Source organism: Lissotriton helveticus, chromosome 4_1 (assembly GCF_964261635.1).
Source record: "Lissotriton helveticus chromosome 4_1, aLisHel1.1, whole genome shotgun sequence".
Taxonomy (NCBI): domain Eukaryota; kingdom Metazoa; phylum Chordata; class Amphibia; order Caudata; family Salamandridae; genus Lissotriton; species Lissotriton helveticus.
In genome coordinates, this window is record NC_136063.1 from 1,586,570,001 (window position 1) to 1,586,586,604 (window position 16,604).

General features: G+C 46.0%; 1 long non-coding RNA gene across 2 annotated transcripts in view; it reads left to right on the forward strand.

Annotated features, from left to right (window-relative positions):
* Window positions 1-15,445, forward strand: part of LOC144827607 (uncharacterized) — a 93,452-nt gene extending 78,007 nt beyond the window's left edge. For both annotated transcript variants that reach the window (XR_013610266.1, XR_013610267.1), the window contains exon 4: window positions 15,377-15,445. This is a non-coding gene — a long non-coding RNA (uncharacterized LOC144827607). The remainder of the gene's footprint in view (window positions 1-15,376) is intronic.
* The last annotated feature ends 1,159 nt before the right edge of the window (window positions 15,446-16,604 follow it).

Sequence of the window (16,604 nt, forward strand, 5' to 3'; positions counted from 1 at the left end):
TAGTTCACTTGCGGTACAATTCCAAATTAGGACAACATTATCAATATATTGCTCATCATTAGCTCAGTAGAGTCCATAATTCTTGGACCCGGGGTCGCCGGTCCAACTAGGGTAGCCTGGCACAAAGTGGAAAGGCCTAACTCCAGGACTTTTTTGTTTCACTTGCGTCGCACTCAGCACAGTAACCCAGCGTACCACCACTTAAAAATGACACCACACCGTCGTTAGAAAAGTAGAAAAGCTTTATCTTTCCTTTACATTTTACTTCAGTTGCATCAACATTTACAGTTCATCATTTTACATTTAAAGTCCCTATCCCTATAAATACATGGCATGGCATTCAATCATGTATTACTAGTGAATCTTAGCCAGCTGTAATACTAATCAACAGGATAGATGCAAGAAACCATTTCAGATACTGACTCATTTAAATCTAGATGCTTAGCGTAACGTCTAGTGGCTGTTCAAAGAAAATCACATCAACGCGTTCTCAAGTGATAGAATGCATTAATTACAAGCCAAATAATATCTAAGATGGAAGAAGCAAGTACTTTCGTTAGTCTCATAAGCATTCTCTGTGTAAAGTCTGAACACGCACTGTATTCAGAGAGATTTAGAAATCATGCGTTGTCCCAGGTGGTGAGCACCTAAATCTTTGTGAATAATATGCCTTCACTTGGTAATTCTGACCTCGTTCCCAGACAGTCATAGAAGGAGCAGGAGCAACAGCTAACTCTCCGTTTGCAAGTCTTATAGGTAGAGAGGTTCCTCTTATTCCTGTCTCCCCAGCCCAACACTCATACTTCTTTCATGGGCTGGACTTCGACTATTTACTTAGCCCCAGACGAGACCTCAGCGAGGCACGTCTCCCTCCAGCCCAAGCCCCAGTTTACTTCTTTTTTGCCAGCAACTGCCGGTAATTGAAGGGGTTGGGCCAGTGACTGCCCTGATCGATGTAGGCAGTCCCGCTGTGCTCCGATCCTCCCCGGAGACAGGTTGAGCTCCTGGTTCGACTTCCTCGGCTGTCGCTGCGTTCCTCCCCCCTCACGCCCACACAAAGGGAAACTCCTCCCTCAGCCGCTTACAACTCCGCCTCACTCCCCGGCGATCTTCTGATTAAGGCAGGTCCTCCTCCAGGCTCCCGCTGCCTGGCAACCAGCTCCCCGAGGTGGCGCACTTTCTTTCAAGGCTGGCCCACGGGTTCTCCTCAGTGGAGAACTGGACATCCAGCCAGGCCTGCGATGCGTTCCCGCTTTCCGTCACCCTAGCTCAGGACTGGGCAAGAAGGCGCTGCCGGCTCCAACGTTCGAGCGCAGCACCCCACCCACCACAGGGTTTCTGGAAGCCAGTGGCAGTAATTTGGTGAGTACTCCACTACCGTGGCAGGTCTTGGAGGGACTCAATAGGGCAGCAGGTAGGCAATTTAATGTGGGCGCAGGGTGGTGTCTAATGCAGGGGTCCGTATTACCAGAGTTCTGCCCCACTCACCCTCGCCGAACTGGACAAGTTCTCTCAGTCCCCAACCCGGTCCTCCACTGGAGGTTTTGGCAGTCTCGTAATCTCCCTCGACAGAGTCCTGGCGGGGTCATGTCAATGGCTTGGGGGGTAGGATCACAAAGGGAAGTAGCAGCCTCTGAAGGCAGTCAACCCCTCACAGTGTGTCCACCTCCTCACTTCACAGCCTGGACTCCAGCTGACCTCTTGCTTCAACTATGATCTCCTCACCACACACTCCAAAATGGCCGCACAACATTCCATCTTATATAGCCTGGGCCCAGAGTGTCTAGAGTGGACCAGAAGGTTCTGGAACCCTTCATGACAACCCTATGGCCTCAGGCTGTGAGGTAATCTGGACAGTTGGCAGGCCACCATTTTGTGAAGGAACAGCTACTCTTCCTCCATGATAGAGGAGCACCTGCGCTTCATTGTTAATTAGTAACAATGGAGCGCCCAGAGACCTAAGGTGAACACCAAAAATGTAGTGGACAAAAAGAAAATGGATGGCAAAAAGGGAAAGAAAAATAAGGAGGGACCACCCAAAGGGCTGACAGGTCTAACAATAATTACCTGCGTATGTTTTTAAAAAAAAAAACCTATGAAGAGGTTTGTGTTCATTGGGGCAAAACATTACCTCATCGCTGTTTCTGTTTTTTGGTGGCACAGTCAATCTTTCAAAAATTATTCTTCAACATAAAGTCTGTCAGGTCTAAAAGCATTTGCATGTGTACCGGCTGATCTTGTATAAAAAAAACCCTCTCAAGTGCATTCAGTCCTTGCTCATGATCAATTATTAGGTATAAACTTTGTATATCCATAGTGGCCAATAAGTAATTAAAGTCCCAAAGAATGTCATAAATATTGTTCAGCAAATGTTTTGTAAATTTTCTTTTGGAAAATCTTTTTATTACAACAAGACAGCTCCATTACAGTGCACATCAGTCAGCATCGGAAGTTCATTGGCAAATACAACAATGCAATCAATTAAATCCCCTCTTCATGACCCACAGCGGCCTACACCCATGGATCAAACTCCTGTGGAAACCATTATGCAGTACCAAGGCACCTACCATACCCCGAACTAAATTCCCCCCCCACACTGTCAATCACTCCCGGCCCCCTACTCCCACCCCCCCGGTGCCTCAATATGTCCATTGTCACCCTTGGTTACGGTTGGCTGAGCCCTGAGTGAACAGAACAGATCACATTTGTATCACAAACCATTCAGACAAAAAGGAAAATGTCATTAGCGGACATCTCATCTTGTAGATCCAGTTTGGGTGTCCATCCAAGCCCCTCTGTATCGCCTCCATGCCAGCCATATTCTCTCCCACTTCTTGGGGCAACCCCGGCTGCTATAAATAACCTTCTCCGCCCTCTGGCACCAGTCTAAGTCCTGCTACCATAACTCCACCATTGGCAAAAGGTCACTCCCCCATAGCCTAACTATATTTTTCTTGGCCACCATACTTGCTAAGACTAACCATGTCTTGTCCCATTTTGGCCAGGTAACATCACTCGTCACCCCTAGAACGTGCCATTGGGCCTCCAGCGGCACCTCCGCCCCTATTACCTCTTCCATGATACCTATCAGTCTGACCCAGTATGTTCGGATTTTGGTGCATTCCCATAGAATGTGGAAGAAAGTGCCCTCCTCCCCACATCCCCTTAGACAGAATTGCGAAGCCGCATACCCCATCCTATACTGCACCGTACGAGCAGTGTAGGACCTATAGAGGATACGCAGCTGGATCAATCTGAATCTGGCACGAATCGCCACCTCTCTGGGACACTGTAAGGCCTCGTTCTAATCATCATCCTTTAGCAGCCCGAGATCTGACTCCCATTTTTGTCCCAGGGGTCCCAGCGGGTCCGGAAGATTGTTAACAAGCTTTTTGTAAGTAAGGGAGATAGGCTACTGTCAGACCCTATGATTGATAAGGCTATCCTCAAGTGGGGCATATTCAGGCTGCTGATCCCCCTTTTTCACGTGGGAATGTAGGGCATGTCTGAGCTGTTGATAGTGCAGGAACTCTCCGTTGCCCATGTGAAACTCAGTCTGTAAGGTCGCAAAGTCCACCATTGTCCCCCTCTTCCACACATCCCCCAACACGTCAATACCAAGAGGACTCCACTGGCGTAAATCCCGCAATTTCGCAACTGCCCGGAGGAAATTGCCAGCCCATAAGGGCGTGTGCTCTGTGAGCTTCACCTCCCAACCCAGCAATTTTGTTGCCCGCTTCCACACCCCTACCACCACTGCTGTTTTGGGCGGCAAGGTCCGGCTGCACCTACCCTTGGTGTAGAGAGCTGCTAGGTAGGTCTCGGCTCCCAGGGCCATACGGTCCACCCTATAGGCGGGTTCCTCCTGCGGGGCATACATCCAGCCATTAACGTTGATCAGTTGCGTCGCCCAGTAGTACAGACGGATGTCTCGAACAGTCAGTCCTCCCTCATATGGCTCCCCGTTACAGTTTTTTAAGAGTTATTCTCGGGCACCCTCCACTCCATAGTAAGGAGCGTTGCTCCGATTCCACCGTTTTAAAAATGTGCTCCGGGATCGGAAAGGGCGAACTCTGCAGGATGTATACCAACCGTGGAAGGGCCATCATTTTGAATAAGACGGCGAGTCCCATCAAGGAGAGCGGTAGGGTCCTCCAGTGTGCCACTTCACCGTGGAGCCGTTCTAGCTGTGCCAGCACATTTAAACAGAGAAATTCAGTGTCGGATGGTGTGACCCATATTACCGGATAACGGAACACTTCGCGCCAGACCAGACCCCTGCAATCATCCATCACTTGCGGCTGGGGCCCTGTCAAGACATAACCCAGGGACTTGCCCCAGTTGATGCGGTATCCGGAGTATTCTCCGAATTTACGCAAACGATCATCAGTCTTTGTATGGACGCAGCCGGCTGTTGGACATACAACAAGATGTCATAGGCATATAACGATATGCGTTCCTCCCATCCTCCTCCTAAATATATGCCCCACACCCCAGGGTCCACCCGAATCCAGTGGGCTAGTGGCTCCAGCGCTAGGGCAAATAGGGTCGGGGAAAGGGGGCAACCTTGCTTCGTGCCTCGCCCCAGTCAGGACTCCTGTGACATAGCGCCGTTAATTCGGACCCGAGCAAGCGGCTCCGTATATAGCAGTTTCACCCATGAGCAAAAATTGTCTCCAAATCCTAGTTTTTCCAAGACCGCATAGATGTACTGCCACTCCATGCTATCAAAAGCCATAGGGGCATCGAGGGATAATAATGCCGCCGGTATCTCTGGACGCGCAGACACTGCCTGGAGTACTCCGAACAAACGCCGCAGATTGAGCCGCGTGCTCCTGTGGGGCATGAAGCCCAATTGATCCGGGTTGATCAAAGATTGTAAAACCGCTCCCAGTCTTGTGGTCAGGATCTTTCCAAGGACCTTCATCTCGTAGTTAAGGAGGGATATAGGTCTGTAGGAGCTGCACTCCCCCTGTGGCTTTCCGGCCTTATGGATCACTACGATCGTCGCCAGTCGCAAATCCCTCGGAAGCTTCCCAACCTCCCGCGCCTCAAGGAACATGTCGTGCATGTGTGGTGCCGTTCTACTTGCCACACATCCAAAAGCCTCTGCTGGGAACCCGTTAGGTCCCGGAGCCTTTCCCATTTGTAAGTCCCCCATGGCTTCCTCCACTGTCTTGACCGTAATATCAGAGTCCAGTATGTCTCTGTCTGCTGGATCCAGTATGGGCAGCTATAAGGGGGCCAGGAAATCCCGACACTTCCGCTCCTCCCTAGCCGTCTGAGACCGGTACACCACCTCATAATAGAGCGCAAACTCCTCCGCTATCGCCACGCTAGTGTCGTTCACCGTCCCATCCGGCCGCTCTATTCCCGGCACAGAGTTTCGTTCCCTGTCCCTCTTCTCCAGTCACGCTATCATTTTTTGGCCTTATCCCCCAAGTCGTACACTCATCGCTGGGTGGCAAGTGTACATGAGCACGCCTGTTCCGTAAGCACATCCCTCAGTTCTTTGCCCAAGAGGCGTGCCCTGTGCCTTCTGTCCTGTTCCTGCTCCTGGGTATGCCCCCTCTCGTCCTCCAGAGCCTGAAGCTCCAAATCTAATTTATCAATTTGGGCATATTTTTCCTTGCGCCTTCATCTGACCTCCGCCTGTACAAAGTCCCTGGCCACGGTCTTATACGCCTCCCAGACTATCCCAGGGGAACCCACTGAGCCTATGTTTTCCACGAAATATTGATCTACCCTCTCCCGGAACGTCTCCTGGAACTCCCGATCTTTAAATAAAAAGGTGTCGAGCCGTGGGGGGACACTCCAATCTCGCCTAGGACCCGTCAACTGTACCCCCACCGGTGAATGGTCAGATATCCCCCTTGCTTTATGGTGTCCATCCCGGAAGAGGCCCAGGCAGTTCGTCTGGGTAAATAGGTAATCGATCCGGGAGCCCGAACCATGGGCCGCAGAGACATGTGTGTACTGTCTAAGCTGTGGGTTATGCGCTCTCCATAGATCCACAAAGCCCATTGCCTGTACAAAATCTCTAAGGTGACTCACCCCCCCCCCCCCCCTCCCTGGCCAGTAGAGTCTGCGACCTGTCAAGGTCCTTCGCCATAACGTCATTCATGTCTCCTCCAAGGACCAGCGTCCCAGTAGGCATCTCTAAAAGCAGTTTTCCAATGTCTGGGAGAGTGGTATTGTGTAGTTTCGGAGGGATGTAGAGTGAGCACAGGTTCAGTGTCCGACCCTCCCATTATGCTGACAGCGCCGCGTAGCGCCCTAAGGGATCTAACCATCGCCGTCCCAGGACCAGTGGCAGGGAGTTTTTGACCAGGATCCCCACCCCCCCTGGAGCCCGTGGTAAAACCAGCATATGCACATAGGGTGTAGCCAAATCTATCAAGAGCCTTACAATGGTTCCCTAACAAATGCGTCTCCTGTAGGAGGACAACATCAGGGGCGTGCCAGCGAAGGTATTGGAGCACCACAGTGCGTTTGATTTTATTCTGCAGGCCGTTGACGTTCCAGGATATTACATTAAGGTGTTGTGTCTGTGATGTTTGCATCCCAGCCATCTAACCCGCCCAGTGTGAGGGTTGGCAGCCAAGCCTCCCCGCCTCCCACCTCCCACCCGCCAGCTGATAGTGCCAATGGAGTCAGAACATGTACACAATATAAGAGCAAACATGCAAAAACTTAAACAGGAGCCCTTCCCCCCACCATCCCCCCTCCCTGCTACCCTGCTATGTCAGCCAACAGTGCCAGACATCCCCATCAAGCAGAGTGCCTGTAGCCCTTCTAACAAAAAACTCAGGGGGTGAGTGTTACAGCCAAGTCCAACATCTGAGTCCCTCACCCGACCCCTCATTACAGTGCGTTAGCCACTCCTCCATATGCCATGGCCTGGGGCAGTGTCTCAAAGATGGAAATTACGCCCAGGGAACTCAATCAGGGCCAGCGTATCTGAATATTGCGATCAAATATTTTCCAGTGCCATTATACCTCCTCCCCGGGGATCACCCAGCAAATCGGTGACCTCCCTCCCAGCAATGTCTCAATGTGACCAGACACAAAAGCACCAGTATACGTTACGTGTCCACAAGTGGCGGTCAGCCCATCACAACAGTCTCTGCCATTTCACCCCATGTCCGGCGATGCCGAAAGGCTGCGGGTTCTGTTCCTGCCCGCTGAGCATGGGCTATGTTGTCGTCGTTGCTCTCTCCCAGTGGATCCTGCAGACGAAGCCGGAGACTGGGGCACCGCACCCCTCCAGCTGCCCCCTCACTCTGAGCCCCCCTTCGAGTGTCTGTGCTCCTCCAGCCAAGCCTGCACCTCCTCCGGGGAGGTAAAGAAGAAGGATTTCCCATCCGTCAAGATCTTGAGTCGCGCCGGAAAGAACATCATGTATTTGACTCCACGCTCTCAGAGCTCCCTCTTGACGCCGTCGAACGAATGACGAATGTTTTGTACATTTAATAATGAAGGCTAAGGATTGAACAAATTGTGAAAGATGAATATCGATATATTTAGAAAGAAAACTTTTCTGTACTTAACCAAATTCCTGAGATATTGTGCTTGCATGTAGGGAAATTGCCAACCATATTTGCCTTGGGTAGGAAGTAAATAATGAGAATTTGCAGTCTTCACACATAAGTACTTATATTCTACTCCGCTTGCAATTCCAAATCATGATATTCTTTTAGTTTATCTATTAGTATATTAACACATTTAAGACATTTCCTTCTATCCACTAATTCATAGTCTGTGTGAATATTCAACTGTCTTAGTGCCTCTTGTTTATAATCATCAACATTTATAAGAACTATGTTACCACCTTTTTCTGCCTTTTTGTAATTACATTTTTGTCAGCCTTCAAATCAGATAAAGCTTTCAATCCAGATGTATTCAAATTCTTACCTAGTTTAGACCATTGGCATTATTAATGTTATGTGATACGGCTTCAAACACATCTATAATATTGTCTGATTTGAGACTAGGGGTAAAAGTAGATTTATTTTTTGACTTACACTTCTAGAGGAACTGCATTCTGGACCTCCATGTCACAAATAAGGTCCTCTATTTCCCTTTCCCCTCCTTCCGCTAGTCTGCCAACCAATTGTTTGTTAAAAAGTTTTTGTATTGTAAATAGTTTTTTTGCACACCATCTGATGCTTAGGATCACAATTAGACAATAGTTTTATAAGCTTGTTGGAGGGATTCCGTTTGGAAACAGAACTATGCCAGGGACCACATGAAGTCAGAATGTAGGGACTGAATCACCATACCACATTTGTACCTATGGGCCCAAATCAGACTAGCTCATAGTGCCTTACCTGCCCTCCTAACCTTCACAGAGTAACAGGTAAATTGCCACACCACAACACTTCTCCCTAGTCCCCAGTGGACTGTGGAAACAGATAATTAACTTTCGTTTTCTCACTCATGCATTTCCATAATAAACAATAGAAAGACACAAGGGAAGATCACAATATTTATTGAAACTATTGTGCTCTATTATGAAGCAAATGTGCTGCAATTATAAAGCATATTCAACTGAGCACAATAATCAGCATTACCAGTAACCTGTATACAATGATGAGCCCTACCATGGTGAATAAATATCTGCCTAAGCCTATCCTCACAATGTGAGCACAGAGATCTCCAGGATTAGAACTGCCCACTAGACATGCCATTTGTTTTTAGGTAGTCTTATTCTCAAATTGTGCAAAGCTAGTGTCTGTCCCAGGACTTTTACCCTATGCAAGAATCCTCCTCTCTATTTTTCAAAGGGTGCGTCTCAGTTTATATGCTAAGAAGTGCAGTGTTGGAAAACAGCAGCTGCACTGTTTGTGTCTATAAGTTAGTGTCATGAGCACACTATAGCAAGCACACTAAATTAAGATAATCCGGAACATACCTTTTAACCGCAAGAAAGCAACCTCGATCACTGCAGTGAAGGAATGGGACTATTATTCCCATGATTCCTAGTGAGCCGAAGCACAGTGGGAGGGAGGAATCGTCCATAACCTGGAAGACGACCCTTGATGTAGCTTCAGAAATTCTGGTTTTGGGAGTTCATGCTGGCTGATTGCTTTTGTTTTCCCTGGTCTGGTAAGGGTACGCTGCACAGCTTATTTCTCATAGACCCGTTCTGTTGGGTGCGGAGAAGCCGGTCTTTCTTCCGTTGTCGAGTGGTCCTCGGCTCATATGGAAGGAAAGGCGTTCCTAGATTCCCCACCTGTACTGCTTTGACACTCACTAAGATTCCCACCGTTGGTGAGATACAGTCCTATGGCTCTTGCAGTCGGAATATTTTCTTTTTTTAAAGATAAGTGGATCGTAAGACCTTCATTACCTTCAACAAATATGGCATTCTTGGTTGTGATGGGATAACCATGAGACATTGTGGTACTTTTGGAATTCACGTATTATGTGTGATAATATTCAAAGGGTCCATATTTACCTGTTTTGGAAAGTATTATTTACTACAACCTGGAGAGTATTTTCAAAATCTACTGTTTCTTTGGCTCTGTTAACATGGGTGATTGTGAGAGCTGTATAGGACTACGCTCAACCCCTGTGATGTCTAGTGGAGTCTATTAATGGTTTGTTTACATATGGATTAAAAACACTGTTTGTTGGTGAGGCCTAGGTGGTGAACTTCACTCCATTCGCAGAGTTTGCAGAGTTTTCTACACTCGACACTTCGCGGAGCTTGCGCAGTGCATAAACCTCCGCTTCGGGATGTGCAGCAGAGTTTTTTCCCTCCTCATGATCGCGAACGGTAAGTTCACGATTGCGAATGGTAAGTTCGCAGGCATGAGCTGCCGCTCGGGTAGAATTTCTACCCGAGCTGCAGCAATACTAGCAAAAACTGCAGTTCCCACTGCACTCCGCCACTCACTGAACTTCGCAGAGTTTTTTTGTAACTTCGCGGAGTTCCGCGTAGCAAAACTCCGCGAACTACGCCCAGGCCTGTTTTTGGGAACAGTAACTGAGAATATAGACATACAGTACCTAGATGTTATATGTATGTTCTTTTATATATTCTAACACAGCAAACATAGTGGAGTGACTGGTGGTTATACGCAGGAGCTACGGGCTATGTGGAACCCTTCAGGCTGCAAATGTATTTTTCGTTACAGTTAAATGTAGTTTACATCACATGGTTAGTTGATGTATTGTGGTATACCATACTTTCTGATAAACAGTGTTAGAGGTATTTATGATTCCTTGTGTCCTTTCAGGTCTCCCTCCCTGCATTCTTGATAGTGGATCACCCCAGTCAGAGGTGCCATGCTGCTGCGCTGTTCAGCTGTACATGTTTAACCCCTTTGCAACTGTACTTGTATTTTTAGATTATTACTGTGTGCACTGTGGCGAATTCTCTTTTTGAAAACAATTTCCTTTTAACCTGTCTCTTACCGCATCTTACTGGGATTCTCTTCCTTTTTCTCGCTGGCTTGGGGGGTCTGTAGAGGGTCTCTTGCTCCTTCCCCAGTCCACCGTGGCTTGCCGATTGTGTGGAGGGAAGTGAGCAGTCTACCTTTGTTCCTCCCCTTCACTTCCTCCCGCAGCTCTCCGGGCTGCGCTCTAGTCTTTTTCCAGTTCCAGCTATTTAACCAGCATGCTGGGCCGGATGTGCCAAAGGCAAGCCCGACTGCGCCAAGTCTGCGCCTTCGCCAGATACTCTGGCCAACTCTTTTCCTACTCTGGTAAGCCCTTGGTCTATTCCAGGAACAGCTCCTCGAGCTTCAATCACAGGAGCATGGGCATTGCCGTCCTATGAACCTTCAGGCTCCGGGTGGTGGTCAGAGGTTTAAGTGTGCCAACTGTGAGGCAGCTTTTACATTGGAAGGAGCTCACAATCCTCTTGAGGATAGTTGCAAGCTCAAGCCCTTGTCTTGAAACACTCTTTCATGGGATATCTCCTTAATGCTAGATCCCTGATTAAACATGCCACAGAATTTAATGACTTTGTGTCCCTTCGCAAACACGATTGAGTTTTCATTACCGAAACCTGGGCTAGAGACTCCTCAGGTACAGATTTAGTGGAGGCCATTCCCTTCGAGGGTGTTTTGGCTACACTTGATAGGGAAGGCAGGGTGGGTGGGGGTTTAGGAGTAATGTATAAAGACATTTATTCCTGCTTTACCAAGACCCTCACTTCTCCCTCAGATCCCTACCAGGTCCTTTATTTTGCCTTGAAGGTTCTACCCACCAAGAGTTTCATTGGAGTGGTCACCTACCAGCCTCCTAGACCCAGAGCTTTGTTTTGCCAGAATTTCAGTAACCGAATAGAGCCCTATCTAGCTAGCTCTAAGGTTACCTTTCTGGGTGACTTTAATTTCCACCTGGAGAACACTTCGTGCCCTGAAACGAAGACCTTCTTGGAAGTTATGGACTCCTGTGGTTTCCCTCAGCTACTGAGGAGTCCGACGCATACGGCAGGACACATTTTGGATGGGATTTTCTCCAATGATCCTGAGATAGTGGTGATGGATCCCATTCCACTCTCCTGGTCCGACCACTGTGCCATCCCTTTTTATTATGGAATTGCCAGTATCCCAACATGACCCTCATTTATTTTAAGAACAGGGTGGAGTTGTAGAGAAACCTCAGATGGATTAGAAAGGAGGATCTCCTTAATAAACTCAGCAATTACTGCTGCTCCCCTCATGCAGATGTCAATTCCGTCTATGACGATTTCTCCAACTGGCTGGCGGCAGCATTGGATTCTCTTGCCCCTCTCAAGAAGCACTATGTGGCCAGAAAGCACCTTTCATCCCCATGGTTCTCTGAGGCTGAGGAAGCTCAGACAGGTCAGCCAACATCAGGAAAGAAAGTGGCGCAGGGACTCTACTACAGTCGAAAGAGACCTGCAAAAACTTAGGTTAAGGGAATATAACCAGGCCATTGATGAGGAAAAGGTTTCCTATTATTCCATGATGAAGGAATCTATTAGATCCCCCTGGGAACCTTTCACTATGATCAACTCCCTTTTAGCTCCCACAACCAATGTTAACACAGAGGTTTCACTGGACCTCTGTGATAAAATGGCAGGTTTCTTTTATGCCAAAATCAAGGACGTATACTCTTCTTTGGAGAAGTCCAATTCTGTGGGAGCTAAGTTAAATCCCCTATCAGATCCTCTGGTAATACCTCTGAAGACTGCCGCCTGCGCTCCTTTACTTCCATTCTTCAAGAGGATTCTGAAGTGATGTTAGGGGGAATTAGATCTGGCCCCCCCCTCGAACTCTGTCCTCTTAAAATCCTGAAATTGGGAAAAGAGGCTATTGCGCCACCTTTGACCGCCATCCTTAATACCGTCATCTCCTCTGGGCAAATTCCTACCGCATGGAAAACGGTTGTGGTTAAACCGCTTTTAAAGAAGGCTTCTTTGGACCCGATAGAATAAAAAAACTATTGGCCTATTTCCCTGTTACCCATTACAGCCAAAATCCTGGAAAAACATCTTAATTGCCACCTCAGTTCGTATTTGGAGGAATACCAACTGCTCGATGGATCACAGCATGGGTTTAGGAGTGAACACAGTACGGAGACCGCATTAACTGTTGTTTTTAACAACATGCAACAACAGGTTGATGCTGGTCATACAACCCTACTAATCCTTTTGGGCCTGACAGCAGCCTGCGATACAATTTCTTCCCGTAGATTGGTTGGAAGGCTTCAGGAAACCGGGATAGAGGGTCCTGCACTCAATCTGCTCTTATCGTTCCTCTCAAACCGCTCACAAAGAGTCAAGATGGGCCAATTTCTTTCTGCGCCCAGTCAACTGTTCTGTGGAGTCCCCAGGGATCCTCATTGAGTCCTACTCTTTTTAATATTTATGTAGCCCCGCTCGCCAGCGTGGTACGGTCCTTTGGCCTACAATTGCTATCCTATGCTGATGACACTCAGATCATGATTTCCATCACTGAGAGTGTCTACGCTTTAGCAGTAAATTTTAAAAACTGCATGCGGGCGGTGGCTTAATGGATGGTTGTGAACTACCTAAGACTCGATGGGGATAAAACGGAGGTCCTAATTTTTGGTGACCGAAGGACATCTGGTCAGAGGCTTGGTGGCCTTACACGCTTGGATCCTGCCCTTGCCCTTGTCTCAGTGCCAAACATTTAGGCATCATTGTTGACTCCTCCCTTTCCCTGAGCTCACAAATAAATAGAACTGTCTCTACCTGTTTTGGGATGATACAGACTCTCAGGAAGATCTTCCGCATTCTCTCTCTACCCTCATTGAAACAGGCAGTGGTGGCACGTGTGGTGTCTAGATTAGACTACTGCAGTGCCCTTTATGTAGGGATAAACAAAGGGCTCCTACACCAACTTCAACTGGTGCAGAATGCCGCTGCTAAGCTGGTGATGGGCCTGCCCAAATTCCATTCAGTTACAGCCACCATTAGAAGCCTGCACTCGCTCCCTTTGTGAAGGAGAACTGTGTTCAAAGCCTTATGCCTGGTTCACATAGCCATCCACAATATGGGGTTAGAAGGCATCAATGAAATTTTCAAAGGTACCTCCCTGCAAGGATTTGAGATCTGCAAGCAAGAACCGGGTAACAGTGCGTAGGATTGGGAAAGCCAGGTTGGGGGGGGGCTTGGCTTTTTGCTTATCGGAGCTAATTTGTGGAACTCCCTTCCTTTCCCAAGTTTCCTCGCTGGAAACTCACTCCTTTTTCGTAAGGCCTTGAAGACCTGGCTCTTCACCTATCCTAACCTCTAAGCCCGGAAACTATGGACATCTCTGACTCTGATCTTTTTCTGCAGCGCCTTGATTACAAAATTTATATTAATTCATGAATTCATTATCTTCCTATCCTTCCCTCGCTTGATCATCCCAGAAACCTGTGCTATCACAGCAATTCTGGCTTGGGAATATCAAGAGGTGGATCATTCTGAGCAACAAACCGACCCTGAGGATGTTCTACTCTGACAGGAGATGTTGCTTTACTAACCACAGAAAAACAGGGCACAATGTTGTTTGACCTTGTACGAAATGTTCAGATTGAATCCCAGCAGAAGAGCTGAGTAACCACAATAACATGTGCAGCCTATTTCTAAAGTAATATTGTGGCACAAAAATAAATGTGCTACATGTGGCTCTTCAGAGCAATTGTGGACTACAATATTCAAGTAGGCTGAAATAAGGGAAACTACTGTGGCCCGAAGTCAGAGCTCACTACAAGCTTGCTTTTATGAATAAACCATAGTGTATCAACCTTAGTCTTAAATTTGTCTAATTGCTGACTAGAACCGAAAGAGCGTAACTTTTCCAATACAGAAACCTTATCATCCGTAAGTGTTCTAGATGATAAATGTATTACTATTTTTTTCTTTAATCCATGTTTGCTAACCTGGTTTGTGATTGTGTTTTTAATTCTACCTCCCTTAAGCTGTTTTAGTTTGTTTCTTCCACCTTTTTTCTTTTTCCCTTCCCAGAATCCTTTCCTGTACTCCAATTCTAAATCCGTCAATCTCATGTGTTTCAGTTATGCTCAAAAAAGAAGACCCAAGTATTAGTATCTGCTCCATCACCACTTATATATGTTTCAGATCCACCAACTTTAGATTCACTGACTGAATTTATGCTAACTGTAGGATTGGGTTTTAATCCCACTGTTTGATCAAACTTACAAGCAAGCAAATATACCCGTCCCAGCCTGCAATAGTGCTCATCCTTTATAAAGTTGCTCATTTGTCTACTTCTCAATTCTTCCTGAAATTTAGACAGAACGTCCTTGAATATGTCACCATTTCTTCTGGTATCTTCGTCTAATTTGATATCTGACCTCCGTTGCTTTACCTTATTTATATCAATTTGCAATTCTTTCATTATTTCTTCCTCTTGCTCAATCATTTTTATCATCAGCATCATAGATTATTCTTTTAAACTCTTCTCCCATTTTTCTGAATGGGCCTCACTTCTACTGCTGGGAAAATATTCACACATAATCAACAAGGAATTCTATATACATCAAAACATTTACAACGAGTTGTAGTATCCCACCACTTGGAAGATTCTTTTGGATTACACTTGTGATTTGTTTTGAGGTAAGGCACTTTAATGCATTTGTGGTACATCAATACAGTTGGAAATGCTGAGGATATTGTCTTCATTTTCAATATTACACGTATTACATTGTGGAAGGTAATTTCCCTATTATCTGCAACTTATTTACATTTTTTATTGAGGATAATATATAGGTTTTCTTGGGGTTTAGGATTAGATTTCACAGAATTGAAATGAATTGAAAGCATAAACTACATATGCATTGATTAATTCTACTACTGTTATGCATTCTAGATCGTATTTACTTACAGTGGGAAATGTTATGAACCAATCAAAACTTTTTTTTTTAGGTCACATGGGATCCGCACACCCTGCGTTTAAGAAGCACGCACCCGACGCGACTTAGCGAAAATATAATAAAAAATAATATAAGTACAAATATATTATTTTTATTAATATCTTAGATAATCTCTTGACCTAATATGTATATTAAAGGCACATACATATCATTTTAGAATTTTTTTGTGGTAGTTGCGCGCCCCAGCACGTATATGACGCCACGCGGGACCCGCCACCGCGCAAGCATCGTGTACCGTAATTCGCATGTGTCGCGAATGGGCGGGAGCAGGAGTCGTGGACCGGTCGCATATTACATCATGTAATAATAAATGTATATGACGTAACTGAAAAACACGCAGCCGTCGCACACCTTATGCGGATCCTTTGCGACTTTTCTGAAAATTCGGCTAGAATCCACGCACCCATCATGATGGGGACGCTTTAGGTGCGTGCCTCCCAAAAAATTTGAAAAATGTTTGGGGAAAGAAAATAATATAAATATAATAAAATAAAAAATAAATAAAAATGAAACACTATCTGTTTTTAATTTTTTTTGCAATTTTCTGAAAAATATATAATGTTATTTAATAAATAAAATATTTATAAATAAACAGTTAAACTGTGGAAAATCAGTACAAAAAGTACATATTACACTTAAAAATTAGCATTTAAAAAACATTTGAAATTCACTGAAAAAAACATAGGTTTTCAGACACGTTATAGTTAGAAATTAGCATTTAAAAACATTTTGAATTCACTGAAAAAACCATAGGTTTCAGGGGTGTTATAGTTAGCTGGACATTTCACTCGTACAAAACCATAGAAATTCCTCCGTTATAGTTAGTACTGCTAACTATAACTCGCGCGCCCGAAATGCACTGCTTATGATATCACATATTACCTCATTCATGACCTGGTCAGTGACATCACTAATGACATCTCAAATGACATCACTGATGACCTCATCCATGTGACAATCTGATACACCTCATCACACACTAGTATAACCTTTGATCACTCACTGTAAAATACAGAGTACTTTTTTTTTTAAACCATTGACATACCAATACCAGTTTCTACATACCCACTCACTGATTCCTAGGTCTACACACACATCTACTCACTCACCCATAGATTCACTCATACATGCTGTGACTGATCAATAGAACACTATCAAATGCACTCATACACCTATATCAACATTGACACGCCAGAACTCATCCTAGTCGGGTATGCAAT